We start from the raw sequence: 11,729 nt of genomic DNA, 5'->3' as shown, positions 1-11,729 counted from the left end.
GTGTATTTGTTATAGTGTATTCATTACAATTAGGTCAAAATCTCAATTTTGAAAATGTTACTTTGAATAACAAATAACAGTGACCAATCAATCACATTCAAAGCGTTTCGACAAACTATTTGCCTAGGGATTTGAATTTTTTCGTAACTTCACAACCTATCGTAGGCCTATAGGATGTTTCAGACATCCGAGCTTTTCAGGTGTCCTTAAGTGGTAATTTTCGATCCCAATCAAAGAAATTACAAATATTTTACAAAATATTTTACAAAAACCATTATTATGCATTACGAAAGATTTGAAACTACATGTAGGCTAGTCAATAATGTATTGATTTTGTTTATTAATTTCAACACAAAAATTGTGTTAAGAGTGTTTTAAACTTAAACTGACAACAGAAAGAGTCAGCTGATCATTAATTTTTATTTGTTTTAATATCTTCTGTTAAGCATTGTGGAAACAAAGGAACGAAAAGATATGCGAAGTTTTAAATTGACAACTTTGTTTACTGACTAAAGCGAAAGCTGTAAACTTGTTACAAAGTAACATCCCCGGGGTTAATAGGCCTACATCTTGTTGATTAAAGTGATATTTTCTACTGGTTTTATTATCACCTGTGTTGTTTGTGTTAAGATTCGTAATCCCATGCAGAGTAGGCTAAGTATAAGTTTGTTAATGTGGCACAGCCATACGTACCCCCCCCCACCACCACCACCACACCCTCCTTCACCCATGGATAATAATTAGGCCTATTGTGGATCATTGTTTCATTGGTAATTTTGAACATCGGCAATCGATACAAAAGCTGGTATCGCCCATCCCTATTTTAAATACTACACACAGACGAGTGTCACGTGACTGTTCTGTTTGGCTAGTAGCTAGTAGATGACTAGTGGCAAATGGTGGTCATACATAGACCACAAACCCCCGGCACAAACCTATAGCTGGGGCACAGATTTGACCAATATAACCTAATATAACCTAATTTTAGAGGCAAAGTCCCCATTGCCACACACACAAAATGGTCATTTTAAAACTGCAGCCAACGAGCTAATAGTTGAGACTTAGGACTGATATTTGATTTTCTTACAGGAAACATTCATATTGTCCCACTGCATTAATTTTATTCCTAAGTCTCGATGTTTTCAATGTTAAATAGGCCCTAATACATGTAGGATGAAAACATCAGATATTTGCACACAATCCCAATGCAAAGTAGGCCTATGGTCAATTTGCCACATGTGTACAAAAACCAGACATAGGCCTACCAAGGTCAGAAACCCCATTGGGCCATGGGAATGTCTTTAAACATCCTCTGGCTGGGGCACGTCAAGTGTTTTGGAGGTATCTAACCCCTGCAAAATCTATAATAAATTACTGAGTTGCAAAACTTTTCGTGATAAAAACTCGAACGGTGGTGATGCAACTGCAAATTTCACTTTTGCAAACCTAATCATATCATTCACCGAGTTACGCTGCATAGGCCTATTCACCTCATTTTTTTTCAATCTTAGTAAGTCTAAAAATGAGCAAAAATAGCTTTAAAAAATATCCAGGGACCTCAAAATAGTGAGCGTCAACTCAGTTACTATGTCCACCTAACAACTACATCGCGTCAAACAAAAATCTTGCGTCTTCGCGTATCAACACGCCGCGTCAAACAAAAAAACGCAAAGTAGGCTATCATTTAGTTCGCGTCATACTAGGGACAGATAAGAGGCAGAGCGGATAAGAGGGGGAAGAGGGATGTGAGCTAAAGGGGGAACAGTGAAAGAACGGGAGGATAGGGGACAACGGGGGGGGTAACAAAGAAGAAGTTGATTAAAATGAATTAAATGAAACGACTGATTAATCGGTAAAAATTGTTTTCAATAAATAGCCCATTCCCTAAAATATATGAGTTATTATTTTATAAAGTTATCATCGAAGAATGTTTCGTGATCCTAGCATCCTCTTTTTACATGTTTTATGACATTTTCAGTACATATCCACGAAAAAGCATATTCCCAAAATTTCAGTTGATTCCGATTTTGCGTTTGCGAGTTATGCATGATTATGTGTATTACACTGCTCCATAGACAATACGTTGTAATTTCGTTCTGGTGCACCAGAACGAAATTCAAATTTCACGATATCTTTGCTAAACGAATTAATCTACAAGAAATATTTTCTACATAAACATTATGTAGCCAGAGTATTCCAGTGATATAAAAATCTCAACTTTTTTTTTGAGAAAAGTGGGGATGAGGCTGTGGATCACGAAATGCCCTTTTAATGCATGGTCCGGGTGCATGGCATATTGTAGACTACCCCTTAGTCCACTTGCGCATTCTGCATATACTCTGGATATTGTATTTAAGCTTAAAACTCTGATTTAATTAATGTGTGCACAATTGATAGATTTTCACATCTGATCTTTTCAGTCACCCTACACCCTCTGTTTGTTAGCTCCCCAAGTTTAACCTGGAATTTCGCGATTAAGGGCTGGGGTTTGAACGTTTGGACAGTATTTATTGTGGGACATTAGAGCACCTCAGACATATCGAATTGCATTCTGAATACGAAGAATGTCATTCTGATATCAAATAATTTTGATTTTTTGAAATTCGCAATTTAATACACATTTTATGGCAAATCATTAATTTATTTTAACAGTAGGCTACTTGAAGTAAACTTTATAAATCTGATGATTTATACTTAAAGTATATGTAGGTGGGATAAAAAGCCGACGATCAATACATGAGTCTGCCCCCCCCCCCCGCCCGAAAAAAACAATGAAAAAACAACAACACACACACCCCCACACCCCGCATCAAATTTCGCTCCCTCATGAAAGTTGCTTTTCCTCCCTCCCCCTAACGGGCGTAGCAAGTGGGGGGGGCAGGGTGGAAGAAGTCCATGGGCCCCGAGGGTTCGGGAGCCCCGAGCACAAAAGGGAAATTAAGTAAGTGCATAGCTAGAGGCCGAGGAGATAAAGTTAATTTAAGTGTGTTTTAGTGTGTTTTATACTATATATCATTACTTTTTAAAACAAAAAGGGCCTGATCTCAATTTGTAACATTTATAGGCCTAAGACTTGAGATTCGCAAAGCATGCATGGATCGATGTTGAACTGAAGTCAGCACGGAGTCCTGCTTAAGCTGTCTTAATAGGCCTACTGACTTTGGTGACAAAATGTGACGGGCCGTACATATCGGCGGGCCCGCGGTATTTTTCATATGTTTTTGGGCAGAGGACCCGCCTTCAAGCAAAACATAATCACAGACCTAGGGCCTATATAGATTGACCTGACTGCGATTTAGGCATGAGCCTACTATACGTGCAATTTAACCCTTTCCCTTCTCATTTTCTCCCTTTCTCTTTTTTCCCCTTTTTCCTCTTTCTCTTCTTTTCTCTCCTTTCCTTTTTTTTTTTTTTTTTTGTGCCGCCCCCCTGAATCCGCGCCTGGTGTTTTGCACTACTTAGACTTATCATGCTTATAATACGGTCATTCCGTTGGTTAAAATAGCAAACTATCCAATACTCTTCCGTCATTATCAGATTATGCTATCTTCAGTAGATAGCATTATCAGATTATTCTATCTTCAGTAGATAGCACAATGGGATCATGCTATCTTTAATAGATAGCACAATGGGATTATGCTTTCTTCAACAGATAGCACAATTGGATTATGCTATATTCAGTAGATAGCGTGATCACAGTATGCTATCTTCAGTATAGATATCATGATCAGATTATGATATTTTCAAAGGTAAAATGTTAGGCCCTACTTTTCCTGCAGTGTATAGGCTATGTAAAGTTGAAATTGGTATTGGATTACTCCGTAAACGTGGTATAAAAAAATAATAATAATAAAAGATCCAGATGCTAGGTTAACACTCACACAATATCGTTGTATCTTGAGCGCGTATCAACAGTTACGCATATCAACTTGTTTGTAGAATATTTTAAAAATATCAGCAAGTGCGTACGCTATTCAATTATAAAAGGCAAAAAAGCAAATCTTCCGAACATATTTTGTCCATTATTGTACCTCCAACACCAATGGACCAGCCCTGCCAGTTGTTGGAATTTCTAGTGCATAGCTAGAGTCCGAGGAGATAGAGTTAATTTAAGTGTGAGTAGGATTTAAATTATGTTCTATTCGTTAGTGTTAATGACCTCGTATGGATCAGGTCCATTTATGCACAGGCCCTATAAAATATGTCCATAAAACAACCGCTAGACCGAAAATAACGAGCACAGCCAATCGTGTTTTGCAGTGGCGGATCCAGAGCAGTCAGAAGGGGGGGGGCAATTTTCAAAATCAAATGTAAGTAATGGCTATCCCGGAGCGCTTGCACGACGCAGCTGGGGGTGTCTTAGGGGACGGACACTTGTTTGTATGTACGCAGGGGGTGTATTAGGGGATGTTCCGCCTCAGAAGTTTGAAAATATTTCAAAATGACCGTCCAATTGAAACCGTTATTTTTGCAACATTTTTTATACTATATATCATTGCTTTTAAAACAAAAAGGGCGCGATCTCAATTTGTAACATTTATAGGCCTAAGACTTGAGATTCGCAAAGCATGCATGGCTATGTAAAGTTGAAATTGATATTGGGTTACTCCGCAAACGTGGTACAAAAAAATAATAAAAGATCCAGATGCTAGGTTAAAACTCACACAATATCGTTTTATCTTGAGCGCGTATAACAGTTACGCGTAATAACTTGTTTGTAGAATATTTTTAAAATATCAGCAAGTGCGTACGCTATTCAATTATAAAAGGCAAAAAAGCAAATCGTCCGAACATATTTTGTCCATTATTGTAGCTCCAACACCAATGGACCAGCCCTGCCAGTTGTTGGAATTTCTAGTGCATAGCTAGAGTCCGAGGAGATAGAGTTAATTTAAGTGTGATTTAGTAGGATTTAAATTATGTTCTATTCGTTAGTGTTAATGACCTCGTATGGATCAGGTCCATTTATGCACAGGCCCTATAAAATATGTCCATAAAACAACCGCTAGACCGAAAATAACGAGCACAGCCAATCGTGTTTTGCAGTGGCGGATCCAGAGCAGTCAGAAGGGGGGGCAATTTTCAAAATCAAATGTAAGTAATGGCTATCCCGGAGCGCTTGCACGACGCAGCTGGGGGTGTCTTAGGGGACGGACACTTGTTTGTATGTACGCAGGGGTGTATTAGGGGATGTTCCGCCTCAGAAGTTTGAAAATATTTCAAAATGACCGTCCAATTGAAACCGTTATTTGGTGCAACATTTTTTATACTATATATCATTGCTTTTTAAAACAAAAAAGGGCGCGATCTCAATTTGTAACATTTATAGGCCTAAGACTTGAGATTCGCAAAGCATGCATGGCTATGTAAAGTTGAAATTGATATTGGGTTACTCCGCAAACGTGGTACAAAAAAATAATAAAAGATCCAGATGCTAGGTTAAAACTCACACAATATCGTTTTATCTTGAGCGCGTATAACAGTTACGCGTAATAACTTGTTTGTAGAATATTTTTAAAATATCAGCAAGTGCGTACGCTATTCAATTATAAAAGGCAAAAAGCAAATCGTCCGAACATATTTTGTCCATTATTGTAGCTCCAACACCAATGGACCAGCCCTGCCAGTTGTTGGAATTTCTAGTGCATAGCTAGAGTCCGAGGAGATAGAGTTAATTTAAGTGTGATTTAGTAGGATTTAAATTATGTTCTATTCGTTAGTGTTAATGACCTCGTATGGATCAGGTCCATTTATGCACAGGCCCTATAAAATATGTCCATAAAACAACCGCTAGACCGAAAATAACGAGCACAGCCAATCGTGTTTTGCAGTGGCGGATCCAGAGCAGTCAGAAGGGGGGGGCAATTTTCAAAATCAAATGTAAGTAATGGCCATCCCGGAGCGCTTGCACGACGCAGCTGGGGGTGTCTTAGGGGGACGGACACTTGTTTGTATGTACGCAGGGGGTGTATTAGGGGATGTTCCGCCTCAGAAGTTTGAAAATATTTCAAAATGACCGTCCAATTGAAACCGTTATTTTTTGCATCTTTTTTATCTTATATATCATTGCTTTTTAAAACAAAAAAGGCGCGATCTCAATTTGTAACATTTATAGGCCTAAGACTTGAGATTCGCAAAGCATGCATGGCTATGTAAAGTTGAAATTGATATTGGGTTACTCCGCAAACGTGGTACAAAAAAATAATAAAAGATCCAGATGCTAGGTTAAAACTCACACAATATCGTTTTATCTTGAGCGCGTATAACAGTTACGCGTAATAACTTGTTTGTAGAATATTTTTAAAATATCAGCAAGTGCGTACGCTATTCAATTATAAAAGGCAAAAAAGCAAATCGTCCGAACATATTTTGTCCATTATTGTAGCTCCAACACCAATGGACCAGCCCTGCCAGTTGTTGGAATTTCTAGTGCATAGCTAGAGTCCGAGGAGATAGAGTTAATTTAAGTGTGATTTAGTAGGATTTAAATTATGTTCTATTCGTTAGTGTTAATGACCTCATATGGATCAGGTCCATTTATGCACAGGCCCTATAAAATATGTCCACAGTATCATTTGTCCTCATAAAACAACCGCTAGACCGAAAATAACGAGCACAGCCAATCGTGTTTTGCAGTGGCGGATCCAGAGCAGTCAGAAGGGGGGGCAATTTTCAAAATCAAATGTAAGTAATGGCCATCCCGGAGCGCTTGCACGACGCAGCTGGGGGTGTCTTAGGGGGACGGACACTTGTTTGTATGTACGCAGGGGGTGTATTAGGGGATGTTCCGCCTCAGAAGTTTGAAAATATTTCAAAATGACCGTCCAATTGAAACCGTTATTTTTTGCAACATTTTTTATACTATATATCATTGCTTTTTAAACAAAAAAGGGCGCGATCTCAATTTGCAACATTTATAGGCCTAAGACTTGAGATTCGCAAAGCATGCATGGCTATGTAAAGTTGAAATTGATATTGGGTTACTCCGCAAACGTGGTACAAAAAAATAATAAAAGATCCAGATGCTAGGTTAAAACTCACACAATATCGTTTTATCTTGAGCGCGTATAACAGTTACGCGTAATAACTTGTTTGTAGAATATTTTTAAATATCAGCAAGTGCGTACGCTATTCAATTATAAAAGGCAAAAAGCAAATCGTCCGAACATATTTTGTCCATTATTGTAGCTCCAACACCAATGGACCAGCCCTGCCAGTTGTTGGAATTTCTAGTGCATAGCTAGAGTCCGAGGAGATAGAGTTAATTTAAGTGTGATTTAGTAGGATTTAAATTATGTTCTATTCGTTAGTGTTAATGACCTCGTATGGATCAGGTCCATTTATGCACAGGCCCTATAAAATATGTCCATAAAACAACCGCTAGACCGAAAATAACGAGCACAGCCAATCGTGTTTTGCAGTGGCGGATCCAGAGCAGTCAGAAGGGGGGGCAATTTTCAAAATCAAATGTAAGTAATGGCCATCCCGGAGCGCTTGCACGACGCAGCTGGGGGTGTCTTAGGGGGACGGACACTGTTTGTATGTACGCAGGGGGTGTATTAGGGGATGTTCCGCCTCAGAAGTTTGAAAATATTTCAAAATGACCGTCCAATTGAAACCGTTATTTTTTGCAACATTTTTTATACTATATATCATTGCTTTTTAAAACAAAAAGGGCGCGATCTCAATTTGTAACATTTATAGGCCTAAGACTTGAGATTCGCAAAGCATGCATGGCTATGTAAAGTTGAAATTGATATTGGGTTACTCCGCAAACGTGGTACAAAAAAATAAAAAAAGATCCAGATGCTAGGTTAAAACTCACACAATATCGTTTTATCTTGAGCGCGTATAACAGTTACGCGTAATAACTTGTTTGTAGAATATTTTTAAATATCAGCAAGTGCGTACGCTATTCAATTATAAAAGGCAAAAAAGCAAATCGTCCGAACATATTTTGTCCATTATTGTAGCTCCAACACCAATGGACCAGCCCTGCCAGTTGTTGGAATTTCTAGTGCATAGCTAGAGTCCGAGGAGATAGAGTTAATTTAAGTGTGATTTAGTAGGATTTAAATTATGTTCTATTCGTTAGTGTTAATGACCTCGTATGGATCAGGTCCATTTATGCACAGGCCCTATAAAATATGTCCACAGTATCATTTGTCCTCATAAAACAACCGCTAGACCGAAAATAACGAGCACAGCAAATCGTGTTTTGCAGTGGCGGATCCAGAGCAGTCAGAAGGGGGGGGCAATTTTCAAAATCAAATGTAAGTAATGGCCATCCCGGAGCGCTTGCACGACGCAGGGGGGTGTCTTAGGGGGACGGACACTTGTTTGTATGTACGCAGGGGTGTATTAGGGGATGTTCCCCCTCAGAAGTTTGAAATTTTTTCAAAATGACCGTCAAATTGAAACCGTTATTTGGTGCAACATTTGTATACTATATATCATTGCTTTTTAAAACAAAAAAGGGCCCGATCTCAATTTGTAACATTTATAGGCCTAAGACTTGAGATTCGCAAAGCATGCATGGATCGATGTTGAATTGAAGTCAGCACGGAGTCCTTCTTAAGCTGTCTTAATAGGCGTACTGACTTTGATGACAAAATGTGACGGGCCGTACATATCGGCGGGCCCGCGGTATTTTTCATATGTTTTTGGGCAGAGGACCCGCCTTCAAGCAAAACTTAATCACAGACCTAGGGCCTATATAGATTGACCCGACTGCGATTGAGGCATGGGCCTACTATACGTGCAATTTAACCCTTTCCCTTCTCATTTTCTCCCCATTCTCTTCTTTTCCCCCTTTTTTCCTCTTTCTCTTCTCTTCTCTCCTTTCCTCTTTTTTTTTGGGAGAAGGGGCCGCCCCCCTGAATCCGCGCATGGTGTTTTGCACTACTTAGACTTATCATGCTTATAATACGGTCATTCCGTTGGTTAAGATAGCAAACTATCCAATACTCTTCCGTCATTATCAGATTATGCTATCTTCAGTAGATAGCATTATCAGATTATGCTATCTTCAGTAGATAGCACAATGGGATCATGCTATCTTTAATAGATAGCACAATGGGATTATGCTTTCTTCAACAGATAGCACAATTGGATTATGCTATATTCAGTAGATAGCGTGATCACAGTATGCTATGATCACGCTATCTTCAGTATAGATATCATGATCAGATTATGATATTTTCAAAGGTAAAATGTTAGGCCCTACTTTTCCTTCAGTGTATAGGCTATGTAAAGTTGAAATTGGTATTGGGTTACTCCGTAAACGTGTTATAAAAAAATAATAAAAGATCCAGATGCTAGGTTAAAACTCACACAATATCGTTGTATCTTGAGCGCGTATCAACAGTTACGCGTAACAACTTGTTTGTAGAATATTTTTAAAATATCAGCAAGTGCGTACGCTATTCAATTATAAAAGGCAAAAAGCAAATCGTCCGAACATATTTTGTCCATTATTGTAGCTCCAACACCAATGGACCAGCCCCGCCAGTTGTTGGAATTTCTAGTGCATCGCTAGAGTCCGAAGAGATTGAGTTAATTTAAGTGTGATTTAGTAGGATTTAAATTATGTTCTATTCGTTAGTGTTAATGACCTCGTATGGATCAGGTCCATTTATGGACAGGCCCTATAAAATATGTCCACAGTATCATTTGTCCTCATAAAACAACCGCTAGACCGAAAATAACGAGCACCGCAAATCGTGTTTTGCAGTGGCGGATCCAGAGCAGTCAGAAGGGGGGGCAATTTTCAAAATCAAATGTAAGTAATGGCTATCCCGGAGCGCTTGCACGACGCAGCTGGGGGTGTCTTAGGGGGACGGACACTTGTTTGTATGTACGCAGGGTGTGTATTAGGGGGATGTTCCCCCTCAGAAGTTTGAAAATATTTCAAAATGACCGTCCAATTGAAACCGTTATTTGGTGCAACATTTTTTATACTATATATCATTGCTTTTTAAAACAAAAAAGGGCGCGATCTCAATTTGTAACATTTATAGGCCTAAGACTTGAGATTCGCAAAGCATGCATGGATCGATGTTGAATTGAAGTCAGCACGGAGTCCTTCTTAAGCTATCTTAATAGGCCTACTGACTTTGGTGACAAATGTGACGGGTTGTACATATCGGCGGGCCCGCCGTATTTTTCATATGTTTTTGGGCAGAGGAACCGCCTTCAAGCAAAACTTAATCACAGACCTAGGGCCTAAATAGATTGACCCGACTGCGATTTAGGCATGAGCCTACTATACGCGCAATTTAACCCTTTCCTTCTTACTTTCTCCCTTTCTTCTTCTTTTTTCCCTTTTTTCCTTTCTCTTCTTTTTTCCCCTTACCTCTTTCTCTCCTTTCCTTTTTTTTGGGAGAAGGGCCGCCCCCTGAATCCGCGCCTGATGTTTTGCACTACTTAGACTGATCATGCTTATAATACGGTCATTCCGTTGGTTAAAATAGCAAACTATCCAATACTCTTCCGCCATTATCAGATTATGCTATCTTCAGTAGATAGCATTATCTTCAGTAGATAGCATTATCAGATTATGCTATCTTCAGTAGATAGCATTATCAGATTATGCTATCTTCAGTAGATAGCACAATGGGATCATGCTATCTTTAATATATAGCACATTGGGATTATGCTTTCTTCAACAGATAGCACAATTGGATTATGCTATATTCAGTAGATAGCGTGATCACAGTATGCTATCTTCAGTATAGATATCATGATCAGATTATAATATTTTCAAAGGTTAAATGTTAGGCCCTACTTTTCCTTCAGTGTATAGTCTATGTAAAGTTGAAATTGATATTGGGTTACTCCGCAAACGTGGTATAAAAAAATAATAAAAGATCCAGATGCTATATAGGTTAAAACTCACACAATATCGTTTTATCTTGAGCGCGTATATCAGTTACGCGTAATAACTTGTTTGTAGAATATTTTTAAAATATCAGCAAGTGCGTACGCTATTCAATTATAAAAGGCAAAAAGCAAATCGTCCGAACATATTTTGTCCATTATTGTAGCTCCAACACCAATGGACCAGCCCCGCCAGTTGTTGGAATTTCTAGTGCATCGCTAGAGTCCGAAGAGATTGAGTTAATTTAAGTGTGATTTAGTAGGATTTAAATTATGTTCTATTCGTTAGTGTTAATGACCTCATATGGATCAGGTCCATTTATGCACAGGCCCTATAAAATATGTCCACAGTATCATTTGTCCTCATAAAACAACCGCTAGACCGAAAATAACGAGCACAGCAAATCGTGTTTTGCAGTGGCGGATCCAGAGCAGTCAGAAGGGGGGGGGGGGCAATTTTCAAAATCAAATGTAAGTAATGGCCATCCCGGAGCGCTTGCACGACGCAGGGGGTGTCTTAGGGGGACGGACACTTGTTTGTATGTACGCAGGGAGTGTATTAGGGGGATGTTCCCCCTCAGAAGTTTGAAAATTTTTCAAAATGACCGTCCAATTGAAACCGTTATTTGGTGCAACATTTTTATACTATATATCATTGCTTTTTAAAACAAAAAAGGGCCCGATCTCATTTGTAACATTTATAGGCCTAAGACTTGAGATTCGCAAAGCATGCATGGATCGATGTTGAATTGAAGTCAGCACGGAGTCCTTCTTAAGCTGTCTTAATAGGCCTACTGGCTTTGGTGACAAAATGTGACGGGTTGTACATATCGGCGGGCCCGCCGTATTTT

Source organism: Amphiura filiformis, chromosome 10 (assembly GCF_039555335.1).
Source record: "Amphiura filiformis chromosome 10, Afil_fr2py, whole genome shotgun sequence".
Classification (NCBI taxonomy): Eukaryota; Metazoa; Echinodermata; class Ophiuroidea; order Amphilepidida; family Amphiuridae; genus Amphiura; species Amphiura filiformis.
The sequence above is the reverse complement of the archived record's forward strand: the minus strand, read 5'-3'. Positions refer to the sequence as shown.